Source organism: Lissotriton vulgaris, chromosome 6 (genome assembly GCF_964263255.1).
Source record: "Lissotriton vulgaris chromosome 6, aLisVul1.2, whole genome shotgun sequence".
Classification (NCBI taxonomy): domain Eukaryota; kingdom Metazoa; phylum Chordata; class Amphibia; order Caudata; family Salamandridae; genus Lissotriton; species Lissotriton vulgaris.
The window spans coordinates 1,865,183,198-1,865,200,522 of record NC_141694.1 but is presented as its reverse complement, the minus strand read 5'-3'; the positions used below and the strand labels follow the sequence as shown (position 1 = coordinate 1,865,200,522).

General features: G+C 45.0%; 1 protein-coding gene across 1 annotated transcript in view; it reads right to left on the bottom strand.

Moving 5' to 3' along the window:
* Positions 1 to 17,325, bottom strand: part of LOC147709687 (uncharacterized) — a 280,392-nt gene that overhangs the window by 149,160 nt on the left and 113,907 nt on the right. The window lies entirely within an intron of this gene.

Here is a 17,325-nt window from a genome sequence, read left to right as displayed (position 1 = left end):
CATGTGTTTATGTAACCCTCTGCCTGTTTATTTCATTTTTAATACCATCCACCCATGCCTCCATCCCCCCACCCGCCCATCCATCCACTCATCCGTCTCTCCATCCACGCATCCATCCACCCATCTATCCTCTGACCCATCAATCCAACCCATCCATTCACCCCACCTACCCACCAACGCATCCATTCACCCACCTGCCCCACCAACGAGCCTTTCCATCCATCCATCCACCCATATGGATCTATCCATCCATCCATCCATCCATCCACCCATCTATCCACTGACGCATCCATCAATCCAACCCATTCATTCCCCCGCCCACCCCACCTACCCAGTTCAAGTTCAAGTTCAAATGACCTTTATTCGAATTTCATAAAATTCATAAAAGTACCGACTACAGCAAAAACACACATATACATGTAATACAAGCAATTATATAAATAGCATTCCATGATAACAAAAGAATTCATACAGTGATTGAACAGTAAATTTCATTTTCTTATAAAATTTTTACAGTAGTGTCATTGTGACTAGTTTCTGATTTCAGGGACTTTCCATTGTCTTGCGTGCACGTATGGCTAATCTTAAAAAAGTGCTAGTGCGAAAGGTCAGTTCATCGGTATCCAGGGTAAGCAGCATCATATAAGATTCTTGGAGTGTGAGAGGTCTATGTTTTCTAAAATATGGGGTTAAAAGCCATTTAATAAATCTCTCATAAAATTTACAGAAAAATAGAAAGTGCAGGTCATCTTGAGTGCTTATACCATCACAAGGGCATGGAGTAAGGTCTGTACTATGTCGGTATCCCATAGGAAAAGACAGCAAAAAATTCACAGTTCCAGCCCTTAAACGAAACAATAGAGATCGCTCCCAGTTTGACATAGGGAGGGAAAGGTAGGGCGGCAGAATTTGCATACAGAGACCATTTCCTATGTATTTCTTGACCCTTGATTTCTGAGATTCTCTTTCTATGCGCCCATTGCGATAAAGTGCATAAAGTGCTTTTTGTACCTCGAATTTATCCTTTGGTTCAATAGCCATTGGGTCAGTGAACAAAATGCCTCTACCAATTTCATTAAGTGATTTAAGAACTTCTTTAAACCAAGGAATCTGCATACCATATTCACAATTTAGGCAGTCCTTGATGATATTTTGTGTAACAGCAGCATCATTCCTCCAGATTCTAATCCAGAAGAGAGCTGGTCTTGCTTTGATAAAATCACTTATATAGGGGAGGTTAAGTTCATTATGACAAATAAAATCAGAAGAGGAAATCGGTGCACCCAGCACTTTTCTACAGAAACGATTTTCCTCTCTTTGGATACAGATGCTACTATCCGATCCCCAAACTTCAGCTCCATACGTAGCGACAGGTGAGCACTGTAATTTAAAAATCTTTACAATAGCCTTTGTGGCACCAATTTTCTTTGGACGGGGGAGACTCAGAACAGAATTGTTGGCTTTCGAGAACTTGCTCGTGGCGTGGGCCAACTGCCCACTCCACGAGCTGTTCGCAGCGAAAACCAACCCCAAATAAGGAAACTGATGAACAGATTCAAGTTTATCCGTTCCAATTCGAATTGTACTGAGTTTCCTTTTGCCCGGCCCACAGGACATAATAAAAGACTTTTTAAAATTTACTTTCAGGTCCAGTCACTCCATAAAATTTACAAAACTATGTACAAGCAGACGTAGAGCATTAGGTGTGCGTGCCATAAGGACAGCATCGTCTGCATATAAAAGCACAGGTAGGGGATTGCCTAAAATTGTTGGGACATCAGGGGTGGCTTTTTTTAAACAATTAGACAGGCCATTGATATAAATGATAAACAACAGGGGTGCTAAAACGCACCCCTGTCTCACCCCCCTCCCTATCTCAATAGCTCCCGAGACCTCTCCGCCCATCCCGATACGTACCTGTGCTTTCAGGTCAGTATGGAGATAGGCTAAAAATCTAACGAGAGTGGCGTCAAGGCCATTGGACAGGAGGATTGACCAAAGCTTAGATCTGTTCACAAGATCAAATGCGGATGAGAGATCCATAAAAGCAAGGTAGGCAGGGGATGAGCGGGCAATGCAATATTTATCGATTATCAATTTCAGATTTAAACATTGCTCCACTGTTCCTACCCCACTCCTGAACCCCATCTGACAGGGATCTAAAAAGTCAGTATCAGCCGCCCATTCCAATACCCTATTATAAATTATATGTCCTAGTATTTTTAAAGTGTTATCCAGAAGGGAAATGGGACGATAATTTGCTGGGTCTGATCTGTCTCCCTTTTTGTAAATAGGAACGATGATACTAGTAGCCCAGGTGACAGGCATGGCTACGTTTGGGAGACTGTTAAAGATGTTAAGGATGTTAAGGAGTATTGGTGACCATAGCTCGACATTGTGTTTGATAATATCGATAGGAAGACCGTCTGGTCCGGGTGCCTTGTTGCCTAAGCTCTCTTTTATGGCTTTCCTAACTTCTTGATCCAAAATCTGTAAACCCTCTGATTGACCTGTATTAGGGAGAGATTGCTCATCAGAGGGGGCAGCATAAATTTTAGAAAAATGGGTCTCCCAGGCTGCACTTGTTATATTGCAGCTGATTTGTGTAAGCTCTTTGCCCATTTCCCTCGTTCTCCTGACAGCCGACCAAAATGGGCCGCTGCCACCCAGGTTGGCGCAAATAACCAGCTTTTCCCAATGTTCGGAGAGCAAGTTTGCCTTCCTTTCCGATGTTTTATCTTTGTAGTTTTTCCTGGCGGCTCGAACTGCATCTTTGCACCTAGGTTTAGCAGAGAGTGCCTTTCTTAATTCTCTGTTGGCCAGGGAGCACGATGAATCAAACCACCTTGGCTCTTTGCATTCATTAGGAAGTGGGACTGACAGGAGGGTTTTAATATTTGAGCATAAAGCTTCAAAGTCTACAATCAATTTTTCGTTATTTGTACTTGGGGACGAACAAGATTTCAACAAATCGGGATATGTCTCCTGAACAGTATCTATAATGGCCCCACAATCAATTCCCCTCCATTTTAAGCGGAGGCTATCAATTGAGGGTGTAATGTCCCTTGCCCCATTTAGATTCATAAAAATTGGACTGGGTACAAAATTAAAAGTAACTAACAATGGATTGTGATCGCTGAAGGACGTTTGCACCACATAAATTTTAGTTATACAGTCTGTTAACGGTGGTGATGTAAATATGTAATCGATAATGGAACCGCTATCCCTGCCATTGAACGTAGGGGCATAAGGGAAATTCATATCATACCCTACACTCATTGCATCAGCAAGATCACAGTCGGATAGTATTCTAATCAGTTCCAATCCCCTGCGGTCATCAAAATAAACAGAGTTAGTAGATCCATAGTTCTCTATAAGTTTCACGTTAAAATCACCACCTATCAGAATGCCAGTCTTTGTATCTACTGATAAAGAACAATCAATCATATTTAGAACCTTAGATAATGCAACAAAGTTTTTGTTCGGTACACCATAAAAATCATTGTTGTAAAAATTAATTAAATAAATCGTGGTCTTTGATTTTAGTTTATATTCAAGAATTTGAATATTGGGATTAGCAAGGTTATCTAGCTTCAGATCTCTGATTATACCACCAGCCAGGATTCTAATCCCCATAAAAAGACCACCCACTGCTCGACCGAAACTAGGTTTTGCTGACGTCAGGCTAAAGCAGTGGTAGCCTTCAATGTACAAATTATCAACAGCCCAAGTTTCTTGAAACATAAGTATGTCCGCATCATTAATTAGTTCAATCCATGCAGGGTCCGAGAGCTTGGATTCTAATCCTGCAACGTTCCAGCTTAGTATTGATAAACCATGTTTGGTTCCATGTTTGACAAGTCTGTTCCCAGTATTCCCATTATCGTGGTGAAGTAGTTCATTGGAAGTGGGCAGAATACTGTCAGACGATATAGTTTCTGTAGAACCAATCTGGTCCTGGTACAATACAGCTGGAGTTGTGAGACCCTCTGAATTACAAGCTTTCACATCGCTACACATTTCGTTATTGACCGATATACTCAGTCAATCCTGTTCATCTAGAGTAGATAAATAATCGAACCGATTGTGAGTGGGAATGTTATACATTGACCTAGATTCAGTCATCGGTGTAAACTGGAATGGATTAGAGACTGGGTAAGGCCTATCTCTGTAATTGTTCTGATGCATGGTTGAAGCTTGAAAGTAATGCGGAGGGTTGGGAGTTGGAATTGGCATTGGGGGTTGAGGATGCCAGTTACGGCTGTTAATGTGGATGGCGTTGGGATTCTGATTCTGAATAAAAAGGGTTGATTTGATCCTTGCTCCAAAGTTCAGATCTTGAAAAGGATTTGTGGGGTGATTAACCGTGGCTTGTTCAGGGGGTATCAGATGTCTGTAAAAGTATCCTAAGGGAAGGAGTGTGGTGTTAAATTCCCAGGGCGATGGTAAAGGGGCACTGGCAAGGGTTTTCTCTGCCCAGTGTGGATTTCTAAAGCTTATGGTGACACAGTCACCCTCAAATTTTTTCCTGAGTGGGCCTATCCAGCCCACTCGCTGGATGTTAATAATCTCCCTTGCACCATCAATGGGGTAATTGCAGTTGGCAATCAGCCAGTGCAAGGTTTTATTTTTGAGAGATGTGGGATTTTCGTCCTGATCCTTCCTTAACTTGGTAACGTTTACTAACACTAGTACATATGCGCCGCATTCCGGTGGAAGGTTAATGCGGGCAGGGACTTGCCTAGCTGTTTTTAATATTGGTTGGACCGTGATAGGGCTACTTGTGGAAATTGCAGACTGACCTATGGTAGTCCCATTTGGAGGTTTGGTGTTAATATTGGTGTTAGTGCCAGGGTCCTTCCTTTTGTCTGAGGCTGCGTTATTGGTATGCAGTGTTGATGTTTTTTTCTGACTAGTGGTTGGACCATTAGAATTAACCAATATGGCAGGTGAAGCTTTGTGTACAGTGTTTATGTTTGTTGGAGGTGCCTGAGGAGTATTAGATTTGGTGCCTGCTGTTTTAGTGGTATTGTTATTATTTATGCTCTTTGCGGGACCTTCCTTCAGAAAATTCTTAATAGGGATACTCAGTTCGGCTAATTGTTTCTCTATCCGAGTAAGCCTACTTTCAATGGGGGATAAATAGATACTTAATAATTCCCCCAACCTTTCCAACATAGGGTTGTGTGCATTGTCAGTATTATCATTGGTATCCATTGTTCTGCCCTGCTGAACCATTTCGCTTTCATCCCCTTGAGAGATTACCGTGACCCTACTCGCATTGTGATTAGGGACAGGATTGGTGTTTTTCCCAGTCTTTCTTTGTAACCGGCCATATTTCCTGACCTTTGTAGTCCGGGGCTTCGGTGCATATAATTTTTGTTTTTGAACGGCACCCTCGCGTCTGCCTCTCAATTGCCTGGTGTTGTCAGCAGATATTGCTTTAGGAGAGGGGTTGATGGGTAGATCTGGGGTTTTTTCTAAATCCGTACTGATATCAGTGTCTGAATCTAATAGGGGAATAGAAGCTGAGAGGTTGACCTCACTTGGAATGGTGTGAATGTCAGCACATACATTAAGTAGGGGTCTGATGTTGTTTGGCATAGCCTGTGCAGGTGTAGTGGCAGCGGCAATAAGGCCAAGGGAAGAGCGTTTGGCGTGAGCCAGATCTTGTGATACCCTGCGTTCTAAAAGGCAAATGCCCTGATTGATGGCATCATTGGCCTTAGTTATGAAATGGTCAATTGGACCAGTCACTGGGCCGGCCCCAGTGGCAGCTGTTTTGCTGCGAGTGCCCCTTGGAGACATGCTGACAATTGCTTACCCTTGTTCAAGAGAATGGATAACTACACAATACAGGGAGCAAGATTGTTAGAGACAGCGGGCAGATAGTCCCAACCGCAGTAAACAACAGTATTTACAGTATCAACGGTCCCTAAATTGGGGATGACAACACAGTAAAGTGGACCGATAAGTCAAAGAGACTACCTTGTGATGGAAACGTTAGGGAGGTGGCCCCGTCCCGTCCTCCTCGTGCCTCAGAGGGCCACAGAGGGCCCGCCCTTTGCCCGGGCTTCGCCCGGCCGCTCCCGCGCGCGTCTCGCGTGGCGAGAGGGGGTGTCAGCCTTTTACAGGCGCCTCCGGGAGCTCTATGCGCGTCACGAGCACGCTGTTGCCCCACTGCCTGCTGGGGGTTGTGGTTCGCCTGGTCCTGGTGTGCTCCTGGCGTCTCCCGGCGTGTGGGCTCTTACTGCCGTTCACCTCACGGCTCCGCCCGATGGCGGTTCAACAGGTAAGTGACCGGTGTTCCCCCCTGTGCTCCCGGGGGGTCAGCCTTTTACAGGCGCCTCCGGGCGCTCTATGCGCGTCACGAGCGCGCTGCCGCCCCACTGCCTGCTGGGGGTTGTGGTTCGCCTGGTCCTGGTGTGCTCCTGGCGTCTCCCGGCGTGTGGGCTCTTACTGCCGTTCACCTCACGGCTCCGCCCGATGGCGGTTCAACAGGTAAGTGACCGGTGTTCCCCCCTGTGCTCCCGGGGGGTCAGCCTTTTACAGGCGCCCCCGGGCGCTCTATGCGCATCATGAGCGCGCTGCCGCCCCACTGCCTGCTGGGGGTTGTGGTTCGCCTGGTCCTGGTGTGCTCCTGGCGTCTCCCGGCGTGTGGGCTCTTACTGCCGTTCACCTCACGGCTCCGCCCGATGGCGGTTCAACAGGTAAGTGACCGGTGTTCCCCCCTACCCACCAACGCACCTTCCCATCCATGGCCCCATCCATCCATCCATCCACCCACCCATCCATCCTTTCACCTATATCCATCCACCCATCCATTCATCCATCCACTGAGCCATCCATCGATCCAACCCATCCATTCACCCACCCACACCACCAACGCTCCTAGCCATCTTTCAATCCAAACATCCATCAATTCATCCACCCACCCATCCATCCAATCAGCCTGCCTGTCGGTCCTTTTAACTGGCTGTGCATTTCTCTCTTTCTCCATGTTTTCACATTGATATCTGTTTGCTCTGTTCTGGTTCTCACCCTTTTTATTGACGCTGGCTCATGACTCACACTGGCCATGAATGGCTGCCCCCCTTCCATAGCTGCGGCTGGGCCATGCGTGACCCTACCCGAGCAGCACAGCGGCGCGCCTCGGGCAGAGGGCAGGCATTCTCATAGGTTCATTGACCCTTGCCTTATGATTGTACCCACCAATCACAGCGTGGAACAAGAATATCAAGGACAGAAGACAGAGGGGTAAAGTACTGAAAGGGAAGTGCATACAGGGAAAATGTATTCACTATTCCTAACTCCACATCTAGGTATACCGTAAATATAAATGTGGAGTTAGTTATGGAAAAGCGGCTTACTTACCAGTCAAAATTGTCATTTTTGATCTTTTGTCCTCAATATTCTGTCCCATTATTATTGCAGTTATGATATTCAGCGGGCGCCTTGGCTTGCATGAGTCCTGCGCACTAGGCTCACTGCACAGAGCGTGCATGGGGGGGATTGTGACACGCGCCCTGGCTTACATGTGGAGGAGCCCACTTTCAGCTGTTTGGCCAATGTGCACCCATCAGAGGCTGCTGAAAGCCGGCAGAGGGGGGCCCTTTGATGTGCTCCCCACACCTTGCCAGCAGGGCTGACCAAACAGAAGATAAACCACGGAGCTTGCACTCAGCTCTGGCTTCCACGGTGGGTGACCTGGAAATCTGCCCGGAGCTCATGATTACCGGGAAGATGAGTCCATGTGGTCCCCACGAATTCACTTATTCGTGCCTAGAGCTCCATCATCACCATCATCAGCATTATTGGCATTGCATGCTCGTCTCGGCCAATTATAACCCACTGTTTAGGTCTACAAGGTTATCATAAGCTCTCTACTCGAGCTGTAACCAAGCAGCAGGTGAGGCTGAGGGCTACAGTGATATCAAAACTTTCCACCCATTGGAGATAGAATTTTGTAAATTAAATGGGGAGAAACGGAGATAAAGACACTGAATATGTGGAACTGATATGCAATACCTAGATCTCTATTCCCATGACACTCCACTGTTTTCAATGGAGCTCCCAGCTATCAAATGTTCCAGAGTGGCGTAGCGAGACCGTTTGACGCCTGTGGCGGTCGGGCGATGGACACCCTGCAACAACCACTGAGACAGCAGGGGTGGGTGGCGACAGTCCCAGCGTTTGCCACCCATGACGTCCGCGGGTGAGCAGGGTAAGACTGGGGGTGGTCCACCACCCCCAACACTCATGCCACCCAAGGCGGACTTCCGCCCCCACCCCCTACCTTTACTATGCCAATGATGTTCCAATATCTCATCTGAACCAGCTTTAATTACTACCCCATGCTTTACATATATATTACACCTCAGTGAGCTGTGTACAGGATCATCATCCTTTTTACAAAAAGATGGGGCTGAGAAATATGTCTGATATTCACCATATTGAAAAATAGATCTCAGCCATCGCCACCTTTTCATTTCATAAGCAGCATATCAATGGCTAAGACCACCAACAAACTCAGGGAACCTCATCCCAGGGGATTGACAGAGGTGTTTTCTTTTAATTGTACCACTGTGGCGCTATTCACAAAGGCAACTTACATTTATAGGTGATTTGCATGCGTAATTTACTTCTTTTGGCTGTTCTCAAAATGAGGGGTGCAGCTAAATATACAACTGTAAGATACTACAGCCAAAAACAACAGTCGTAAGTCAAGCACCAGCCTGTGGAGGGTGCTTCATCATGCCAATGGGCACCACTTCATTCCCACATAACAGAGGGGTCGCCTTGAGAGCACCTCACACTTCGACCACTTCAGCTCACGCTTGAGCAACACTAGATCATATATACATTTGGCATATACATATCGGGCACCTTAACTCAGGCAGCTGTGTCGTTGCCTGTTGATCAATAGGGTAAATAATGTAACTCATGAAAAAGCAGAAACCACTTTGCCACACCGCCAGAGATCCCAGCCTGACACTCCACACAGTGTGGTGTGAGGGGGGGCAGCCTTCGGGAACATGTCTCTATAGCCAAGATGCTGAAGCTGCTGATGTAACCAAGCACCTCCTTCTGCACCTAGAGAGAAATCAGAGGCTGAACCCAGAGATACCAGGCTCTGAGGATTAGATCCGCTCCACTGATCTCTTTATTTAGGTTTTCAGAGAAATAATTCAATACACACAGAAGGCAAATCAAGGAAAGAGTGTCAGCACTTAAAAGAGAAAGACTGGAGCATGTGGATCAGAGATGTGAAGACCACGTACACTGGTAAGAGGTCACTGCTGCAACTTCCACAACTAACACCACCACATTCAACTAGAGGCAAAGGTCAGAGGGGACACTGCTACATCACTTCCCCCCAACTCACTCCACTTTCTGCTCTCCAAAACCACCATCAGCCTCAGCTGCGGTATCAGCATCTTTTATTTGCATTGAGCAGTGCTGGGCTGGCAATATCCCAAGGTCTGGGGGGAAGTCAACAAGTTACATTCACTTCAATGACAGCAGACACAGAGGTACAGGAACACAGAGATCTATAGGCATGGAGAAATGGAGAGAACTCAGAAGGCCTGGTAGAAATGTCTAAGGCCCTGGGTTTGCTCAGGATATATTTTGCTTGTAGCCGGGTTAATTATTACTGACAGTGGGTCCAGCCTGTCTGCACAGCAGGTCTTAAATGTACCCGTAAATAGAATGAACAAAGACACATGTTAGTTCTGTAGAATATATGGGCGGTGCTACCAATTACAGCATGTTCTTTGCAGTCCTTTTAAAAAATAGTTAGTTATCTGAAATTAAGCACGTTAACCAAATAAAAACATTAAAGTACAATCTCCAACTTGTAACCTGGCCAATGGTATTGATTTTAGATGTGGGTGAAATAGTGAAATATTATTTTTGCCAAATACTCAATATTATTGCGAAATTATTTCAAATTATATGTGTCGCATGAACATTGTTTGGACAGTACATTTGTGAAAAAAGACTATGAGGGCATACCTTAAACTCAGAAGTCGTGCACCGTACAGGCAAGAGACTAGTGCGATGCGTCTACACCCAGCTCCTGTGGTTTCACGGGTTATAATACATTGACTGCATGTACCATCCACTATTTGAGAACATGATACAAACTTTTTCACCCATGAATTATGGAAATTTCACAAAATTTAGATTACACGAAATAAGGGAATTTAATGAGATTTCACTTTTGTAACAGAAATTTGACCTAGGTCCAATATAATGTCCTCTTCATTTGAGGTTTTACAGCTCTGCACAGGTTTGGGCCAGATGGGTCCCTATGTCCCCCTTTGTTCCAGTTTGATCAATCACTCATCTTTAATTAGGACATCTAGGCCCAGATGTAGGTAAATCTGATTTACCGACTCTAGAATACCGAATTTTACCGATTCAGTATTCTAGATTCGGTAAATCAGATGTAGGTAAAAAATCGATAATTTTTACCAAATCTTTAAAATTCGGTAATTACCAAATACAGGCCCAAAGGAATCAATGTCAATTACCGAATCAGTTTATACCTATTCAGTAAAATTAACGATTTTGCAAGGGTGACAGGGTGTCACTTTGACACCCTGTTGCACCCCTGATTTTGCTTAGTGTGCCATGTGACACACACACATGCCCTTGTCATGTCCATGCCCATGTCACATACAGGCACTTGTCTTAAGTCGGATTGACTATTGCAACGGCCTGCTGCTCTCTGCCAACAAAGGTGTGCTGGCCAAGCTCCAGGTTATTCAGTACACGGCGGCCCGCCTAGTCCTCAATGTCCCCCCGAGAACTGCATCTAAGCCCCTCCTTGAGCAACTGCACTTGCTTTCAATCCGGCAGAGAACTACATTTAAAATATGTTGTTTGATACATAAATGTCTAAATGGACAAGGGCCCGCCTACCTTGAAAACAAATTTGTTCCTTATATTCCAACTCGATCTCTCAGGTCCAGCAACAATCTTCTTCTAGTGGTGCCCCGTGCTAAAAAGGCTAGACATGGGAGCAAAGCACTATCAATAACAGGACCCACATTATGAAACAAACTTCCTCTGTCTCTGAGACAGTGTACAGAACATCTCAAAATCAGGAGACAACTGAAAATCGTACTGTTCAGAAATGAGATCTAGTTCTTACTCTATCCACACCCTCTGTTCGACCGGCTCCAAAAGCGCAGAGATACTCCACTGGGAGTCGATTCAAGCACTATATAAATCAGCAAATAAATAAATAAATAAATAAATAAATACTTAACTCAGGTAACTATAACAGGAATTTCTCTAGTTTTGTATGAGTAAATTCTGACCCAAACTATAACGTCCCTGTAACCTTTGTTTTTTTTGAGAATTTCTGAGTTTTTAAAAATTCTATTTGCTAACTATAATGTGCTTTTAACCTTTGTTTTTTTCAGTGAATTTGTAATGTTTTCTAAATGCTAATTCCTAACTATAAGGTCCCTGTAATCTTTGTGTTTGTTTTTGTGAACTATGTTTTTTTAAAATTTAGCAATCACGTTTGCAAAGAGTTGGAGAAACAGGGCTGGGCCTCCTACCAGCTCTCAGGAATTCAGCTGTGTAGGACTTACAGGAGGTACCAGGATGGCTTCTTGGCCCCCAAGGTTCCTCTGGAACCAAGGGGACCATGTCCCCTAACTACTAGAGCACCCGAGGGCACGTTTGCAGAGTAGTGGGAGAAGGGGGAATGGCCTCTGACGTCTCAGCAATCCTGTTGTGTGGGACTTACTGGAGGTAACAGGAGGGGTTGTTGGCCCCCAAGACGCTCAAGAGCCATGGGGACTTCAACCCTCAAATTGCAGTGTGCCAGGAGGCACATTTGCAGAGTGGAGGAAAAAGAGGGTAAGGCCACTGCCAAGCTACCCTGCTTCATTAACCTATTTGTCAACATTCCCACCCACTTCACAAGAGACGCTTTCAACAGATTGTAGACCTGAATCACAAAAGTGGCATTGACTGGCAAACAGCCTAGATTGTTTTGGGACACACTCATGCTTCCACTTGAACAGGGAGGCATAATGGCCCTTGATGTTAAGCTGTACTATTTATGCAACACTACAAACAATACTGGTATCATCCTATCAAAGTCAGCCACAATTGGCAGTCGAAGCCAACATGGCCTGACCACTCCCACTTGACACCATACTCTGGTCCCAGGTTAATCAACCCACTTGGGAAATTGACACAAAACACTGCACATTGTGGGCTTTGGACAGACTCAGAGCTAGAGAATACATTTGATAGCTATACTCACCTGTAGCCTCTCTGGTTGACCACCTCTTACTGCCACTTGCCACTTTCCTCTGAGCCAATCACATGTGCCCAACTCACTCAACTACAGTTAAATATATCAGCTGACATATGCCTGGGAAGTGACTTCCTTACCTTAGATCGGTATATGCCATGATGTGTAGCCCAATGCAGGGCTTATGCTTTGCTGGTTGTTACCTGCTATTCAATATTCTTATGTTCTTTGACTGGTGGAACCTAATAAAAAGGTGCATCTTTCCATTGCAGCAAAAGTACAAACCATGCTTTATTCTCAATGCTCAGATACCATTGGCACCTCGGGTGACCACAGCAGTCAGCAGCGGCTTTATCTAAATAGGAAAACTAAAACCTATTCTTCTGCTGCTTCTCCTGCCTGACCAAACTCTAGTCTTGAGGTCTATGATTAACTCCTGCCTCAACTGCTGCTGCTTACCGCAGGTCCACTTGTCCAACTTATTAGCAAACAACAGCAGGCCAAAAATGTCAAAGTCTGCTTGGCTGCAGGTCTTCCTACACAGGGGCAGGACTCCGTGCTAGACATGCTGTGCACTGCCTTCCTGCCAAGATCTAGGCATACCTTGAAAATCCTTATTTGGCTTACAGATGTAGGTACAAACCAACTCCGTCCAATCTTTTTAACTATTTTACCCCTTATTTCTTTGCACATATCTTCAGAAGCGGTGACCAGTGGCTCGGTGTCTTGCCGTGAACTAGACTTGAAACTCATGAGGCTAGGAATTTCTCAGTCTGGGTAACTAAGTCCTGAAATTCAACCTGTCTGGTGGTCCACCTGCTTTATCACCAAAGGATGTACAGCACCAAGAGACTTCTTGATATATTGAGAGGTGTAAAAATGCAATGTAATGTCAACAAAATCTCAACCAATGTCCAAAGAGGTAAGTGATATACTGAAAAGTGGCAATGTAGGTATTCAGAATGGCCCAATGCTGGTCCATTCTTTAAGGTAGGTTGCATACATTTACAAGGCTTTTTTCACACTGCATCTATTCAATTTTTATAACTGAACACTTTGAATAGCTTTGGCCAAAAATTGGACTTTAGTCCTCATTACAAGTGGTGCGGTTTAACCTGGAGAGATCTAAATCAACACCATCTGCATTTACAGGTGTCTCCTGGGCTAGAATGATCAGGTTGCCAAATTCTGGACCTGATATTTGTGAGCTTGGAGAGGCCAGCCCTGTCTGCACAGCTGCAGGGGCACGTGCTGTGGGACGCAGCACAGCCCAGCTCCTGTCCAATCGCGACGGCAACATGAGAGGTCGGACTGGAGCCAACTCTAATCTCTTGAGTCCCGAGCTCATCTTCCTATCCTGTGGGCACCTATCACCTGTTCTGAGCACGCAGAAAATGTCATCAGTTTATCACCGAAAAATCACTTAAAAGAACCCTGAATGTCTGCAATGTTCTCCATTCTGTGAAGAAGAGTCATGATTGATGAAATTCGGTATAAAGATGCAGGCTGTAATGAGTGATTCTGGCCCCTCTTTCCCTGCCACCAAATTCTGGCAATCTTATACAGAGAGCCTCTGTAGGTGGGGGGCCTCATACTTGGCCCCACTGGTATTATTTGTTGGGTTTTAAGAGTATAAGGGCCTGATTTAGATCTTCGCGGATCAGTTACTCTGTCATAACAGTGGCGGATATCCCCTTTGCTGAAATATGAGTCCCATTATTTCCTAATGGATTTATATTTTGATGGACGGGATATTGCATTGTATTGTTATTGCATTTATATAGCACGTACTACTCCGGATGAGGCGTTCGAGTGATTTTTCGGCGAGTACCACGCTACTCCGAAACCCATAAACGATTAGTGGTGAATTAGTATAGTGAAAATAGGAAAGTAGTTTGATTGTTGGATATGTTAGTCAGTGATTTGGATTGAGAAGGATAGTGGAGGGATAGAAGAGGGAAAAAGGTTTGCATTTATATAGCGCTTGCTACCCCTGATGTGGTGTTGAAGTGCTTTTTCGGTGAGTAGCACGCTACTTCGGAACCCATAAAGGGAATATATCTCTCAACAACTAAAGCGCTGCAACACATTCCATAATAATGTGTTGTTACAACGACTGCGTTGTTACAATACAAACCATTACATCGCAAGTCATTACAACGATTTCTGTAGGGGGCGCGCTGGATTTAGGAATAGTATAATTTACTATTCCTACTCCAGTTTGTGAAACAGCAGGGAAGGTGTTGTATTGTAAATCCAACAGCAGCGCGCCCCCTACAGCAAGTCATTGAAACGACTTGCGATGTAATGGTTTGTGTTGGAACAACACAGTCGTTGTTACAACTGCGGTGTAATGGAATGCGTTGTAGAGCATTCGATGTAAACGATGTCTACCCCATAAAGGATTAGTGGTATACTTACTTGCAGATTATAATGAACATAATATGGTGTATTTTTTTAATGGTTGCTCTTAATAATGTATCGACTGGCCTCATTCTCTGACTCTGCTATTTCTTCTACTACCTTTCTAAAGGTTTTTTTTAACTAAAAACTACATTCTGCCATTTTGCGCAATAGTGAGTTCCCCTAATTATTTTGCACATTCTATAATTAATGTGTGCTTTCGGCAAACACATGGAAAAAAGTAGTGACCTCATATTTACTGAGTCTCATGCACACTGCACAGAAACACAACGTATATAATTAAGAAGATCACCAACACATTTAAGCCAATCAAGAAGACACCCCCCCCCCCGATATGGACAAACACTGAATTCTTCCACACTACCTAGAATTAATTATTTCACGCTGCACAATCCTTCTAGTATTATTGACCTCTTGGGTGACCCCTTTCTTGAACTCAGGTAATACTTTCTTATTTTTTAACTATTGAAACTACTAGTGTGTGTGTGGTGTGGGAGTGCAAGTGCAACCTTTGCCCTGAGGACTCTCTAGGAGCCAAAGCTACCTTACCTGATGCAGGCCGAGGTACGACACTAGGTGAGGTGGAAGGTGCAAGAAGCAGATTTAGCTGTTTGTGAACATTAGACATAAAGCCGATACTCCCCCAGAGCCCCACCCCCAAGCATCCTTCAGCGGCCGACTAGAGGCGCAGGTATCCCTAATACACAAGGGTACAGCCATTCATGGATGACTGAAACCAGCATGATCATGTCCATATCTATCACTGGTGAGATGGAATAACCCTTCTGCCAAGATCTAAATTAGACCCTAAATTTCATAAAAGTGGTTGAATAATATGGTTATTTGTTATTACTTTTGAGGTATGTTTCACAAGATCCTTCATAGAGATAAATCGTCCACAAGGCTATTCTTGTTTCCTTATTACACCGCTACATTCAAGGGCAGAGTTGCAACATAATGCTTCAGCTTTGAGTGGTTTGCAATGGTGGAATTGAAAGAATTCTCCTTATTCTCAACGACTCCTTGTTAACTAATCGCTGTTGCTCCGAAGAGACTCATGGTTTCCTTGCTCGGGGTCCTGACTTCAAAGCCTCTCTAGCTCACCCACCTCATTGTCTGAGGAGGCTAATGTAAGCCACTCTGAAGGATACAGGGGGAAGGGGATTGGAAAAGGCACTTGACTGCTTAGCACCCTCTTCTGGACCTGGTATGGTAGTAGTAGTAATAAGCTTTATTCGATAAAATTCATATCATAAAAGCATTTCATACATTATAAAAAAACATTAAAATAGCAGTCAACAGCATAAGGACATTTCATAGCAGCATGTTACATGTGAAGGTTCAGTCACTGGATTAAGAGTTTCCTTGCAGTCCTAAGGCGCCAAGCCCAACCCAAAAATTTTGCCATGCAGGTAGAAAAGAAAGGTCTGGCATCTGTACGTAAAATACGCAGTGCTTCTAAATGGGAGCGAGTACCCAGACACCTGCAGAGGGGCTTCAACCACCTACGTCTCGGGGCAGCATAAACATTGCACTCAAACAGCATGTGAGACACAGACTCTATCCTTAGGTCACAGAAAGGACAGTGAGGTACAGTTTGGGCCGGCGGTTTCCAAGTGGACGTAAACTCGCATAATGGGAGCACCCCCACCCTAAACTTGATGTACAATGATCTGTCCCATGGGTTCTGGATAGTGTCCAAATAAGGTTCCCTGGATGGTTACTCTTTAATCAACAAGAACAGTGATACAGATTTGCAGTGAGTTGTACTGCAAACCCTCTCACTATCTACCCAGGCCCAATAGATCTTTTTGAGCTGGTGTTTCGGGGGAGCAGATTTGTTAGCCCAAGCCTCTCCTAACCCTAGTTTATGCAACAACTTCTTGACTTCTCTGAGCCAGATGATTTTTTGCGAGCCGGGCAGTGACATAATGTCATTCAGAGCTTCTGCATAACTTCGAAGCTCATGCACATTCCAGATGCTGGACCATAACAGGAGTGGGCGTAGTTTCGCTTGATCGCAGATAGCCCGGGAACCTGCATCTAGCAACAATGGGATGGTTGGTGTGCTGTGGGGCAACCCCAGAAGGTCTTTATGAAAGTTATTCTCAAGGCGAGCCAGAGTATCGACTTTGTGAGTGCCCCACAGTTCGGCACCGTAAAGTGCGGCGCTCACAACCCTTGCCCTATAGATGTCCAAGGGCGGCCCAATAGGTTTTAATGGTGAGGCACGCTGCTCCTTGAGCAAGGCACCTGCCACCCTTTTATGCGTCAAGAACACTTTGTGGTGATGTGCCTTCCAGCTCATTTTGTCACTGATGCGTATTCCCAGGTAGTCAAATTCTTTGACGCGATCAAGTGGAACAGAATCTAGGAGCGGAGGAAAGACAGATTTTTTGGGCGGATTGAGAACCAAAAATGTGGTTTTCCCTATATTTATGGCCAAACCCCTCTCGTCACAAAAGGCCTTAAAGCTGGAGAGCAGCGATTGGATGCCCATTGGGGATTTCGAGATGAGGAGGGTGTCATCCGCGAACAGGAGCGTCGGAATTTTCCTGCCAGCAAGGGTGGGAGCGTCTGATGGTTGCCGAAGCAAATGCTCCACCACTCCGTTGATA